This window comes from Canis lupus, chromosome 13, assembly GCF_003254725.2.
Source record: "Canis lupus dingo isolate Sandy chromosome 13, ASM325472v2, whole genome shotgun sequence".
Classification (NCBI taxonomy): Eukaryota; Metazoa; Chordata; class Mammalia; order Carnivora; family Canidae; genus Canis; species Canis lupus.
The window spans coordinates 45,621,358-45,624,520 of record NC_064255.1 but is presented as its reverse complement, the minus strand read 5'-3'; the positions used below and the strand labels follow the sequence as shown (position 1 = coordinate 45,624,520).

At 44.9% G+C, this 3,163-nt stretch overlaps 1 long non-coding RNA gene across 1 annotated transcript; it reads left to right on the top strand.

Moving 5' to 3' along the window:
* The first annotated feature begins 494 nt into the window (after positions 1-494).
* On the top strand, positions 495-1,517 carry LOC118352231 (uncharacterized). Its single transcript, XR_004809075.2, has 2 exons — positions 495-608; positions 1,351-1,517. It is a non-coding gene; the product is annotated as an uncharacterized LOC118352231 (long non-coding RNA).
* Positions 1,518-3,163: the final 1,646 nt, after the last annotated feature.

Here is a 3,163-nt window from a genome sequence, read left to right as displayed (position 1 = left end):
TTTGCTCTCCAGTGTTTGGGCTGAACTTGGCAGTGAGCCCTATCAATTTGAGTAGGAGTGGATAGTCCCAGTCTGAATTGGATACCAGATGCTTAGGAAAGGCTGCAGAATGCAAGGTGCTCAGCACCTGGATTCCTTGGGACCCATGTGGTGGGTGGTGCACGGCATGCCTCCTTCTCTGGGAGAGGAAGCTCCCTGTCCTATGGGAAGTTTCGTTTGGGCACCGCTGGGGTGAAAGCCAGCACTGTTCCAGATAGTCCCCTGCAAGGAGTCCTAAACGAGCCTTGTTTCCTGCTCGATCGTCAACATTGGTGTAGAGAATGACTGACACGCTTACAGGCACTGAGCAGCAGCAGCAGCAAGCTTCCTAGAGCATCCCTGAAGGCCATGGGGCCAACGTAGATCACGTCTCTGGCATTGTCTTCCTGTAACAATGCTGTGGAAGGTAGAGGCTTTGGTGGGCTTGGTGAGGACATTCTAGATACGGGGCACTTGAGTTGGATGTCGAAACTGGAATTTGGAATTTGGAGGATGGGGGAGAGAAAAAGCTGGAAGAACCAAATGAGCAAAAACATGGCAGGGGGACAAGGGAAGTGACTTGCAGAACAGTAGGTGGATAAGTAATGCTCAGATTGAAAGTTTAGTTGGAGGTGGGTCAGAAAAGGGGGTGGAGTTCTGACTGCAGTGAGAACCAGTCGCTAAAGCTTTTAGACTTGACCCCAAAAGCAGCTAAGGCATAGCAGCACCTGGGTAATAGCTCGGGTCTCTTGGTTGTTCTCCATCTCTGCTCCTCTCAATGTCTCTGCCTTCAGGAAGTATATTGTTTCGCTGGATATTGGGGTGATCTGGGCTCCCATTCAGGAAGCAGTTGTGTGCCTTGGCCAAATCACCTTTCTGGGTTTCAGTTTCTCCAATCCAAAATGAGATGGTTGGAGCAAATATTTTCCAGCGCGTCGAGATGGAAGTAAACTTTTTTTTTTTTTTTTTGGAAAATTAGTATAATTACAGTGTTTGCAAAAGGGTCTGGAAAGAGGAAGAACCTGCACAGACACCAAAATCCTTTTGGCATAAACACTCCCCCCAGCACTTTCTCCCCCCCCCCTTTTGTTTTAACCACTGTAAGGTGCAATTGTTATTTGATTTAATTTAGTCTTCAGGCATTGACTACTCTTTACTATAGGGCCAGTTTCATGTGGCAAATATTTTCATTATTAATGAGGTTTGAGTCTGCCATCAAGCCTAATAGCTCATCTTTTTAATCTTCTGTTTTGAAGTCTTACCTAATATCTGGAATCCATCTTAATGCCAAATTCCAGGTGTTCACTTGTGTTTGTCCACTACACAAAACAGGTTTTAGGAAGGGGAGCAAAGCGGAGATCAGAAGTACCCAACCAAATGCCAGACCACATAAGCTTTGTCACCAAGTGCCCTGACGTCTGCCAAACTGAAGTTCTTGAGGATCTCAAAGAATTCGAAACCATATATAAAATAAATAAATGCAAATGGCACATCTCCTAGTTACACTAGGTCTCCCTGGACTTCCTCAGATCCAAGTGTTTCTCTTGTTCTTTCCTTCATTGGTGTCAGGGGGACCAGAGCCAGAGTTTGACCGTTTACTGAAAGATTATATACAAGGAGGGAGGAATAAAAGAATAATATTGAGTCAGACCCTATGGGGAAGTAAAAGTAAACATCTCCCTAGAAAATAAACTTCTGCTCTTTCAAACCCCGGGATGCCACCTTTTCAAGAGTGAGCTGTTCAAGCCCTGGAGTCCTCCCTGAGAAGACCTCTTTAAAGAAAAGAGGTCAAATTAGAAGTCAGACAAATCACTTCCATATTTTCATCATTTTTATCAGTTACACCTCTATTTATCTGATCTTGCCCACTATGTTTTAAAACTCTAAAAGGCAAATTTTAATATTAGACCCCAAAGGCTTATTATACAATGCTATGTACACATAAAAGAAAAGCCTCTGTTTCTTCTTCTCTCAACATTGCTGACACCAGATGTGCACGTTCCTCCCACACCAGCCAATTCTCCAACTCTCTGGACACCAACTGGGTGTTCCCCAATTCAGTTATGACACCAACCACCAGGAGTTAGTGCACACCCCACGGGTCAAAGGCCCAGTCCCGTAAGATTGCTTCCCACTTCAGATGCCAACAGCAAGTCCCCCGTTGTCACCTTTATTTCTGACCAACTGGCTGTAAATTGTGGTTTCCCACAACCCCCTCCTTCAGGTTTGATAATTTGTTAGAGTGGCTCACAGAACTCAGGAAGGTGCTTGGCTTACTACTGCCTGGGTGTTATACAGATTACAGCTTGGGAACAGCCAAATGGAGAAGATGCCCAGGACAAGGTATATGGGAAGGGCCACGGAGCTTCCCTGCTCGCCCTGGGTGTACCACACTCCCAGCCTCTCCATATGTTCATCAACCTGGAAGCTCCCCAAATCCCTTCTGTTAGGAGGTTTTTGTTTTGTTTTTTAACGGAGGCTTCATTATATAGGAACGCATTACGTAGGTATGATTAATTCTTTGGCCGTTAGTGATGCACTCAACCTCCAGCCCTTCTTCCAAGCGGTTGGGGGTGGTGCTGAAAGTGCCAATTCTCTAATCACATGATCCATTCCTGGCAACTGGCCCCCATCTTTCAGAAGCATAAATTCAGGTATGGTTGGAAGGGGCTTATAATAAATAACAAAAGATGCTCCTCTTATCCTTATCACTGAGGATTACTTTAGGACCTCTGTGCTGGGAACTTGGGATAAAGACCAAAGGTATATTTCTTATGATATCATAATAGCACGATGTGACCATATACAGAGCTGTCTACCCATCCATCTATCTCAACGAATCCTGATGACTGTTCCAGTTATTTATTGCTGCATGACAAACCACTTCAATGTGGTGGCACAAACCAATAATCATTTTTGTTATGTTCGTAGATCTGTTGATTAGGAATTTGGGCAATGGGGGATAGCTTGTCTATACTCTCTGATATCTGGGGTCACAGCTTAGAAGACTTGAATCCCCTGGACTTTTGGGTGCTGGTACCAATGGAAGCTTCTGCACTCAAATGTCTTATACCTGTAACTCAAAGGCTAGCTCAGCAGAGACTGTTGACCAGAGTATCTACATGTGGTGTGTACATGTAGCTGG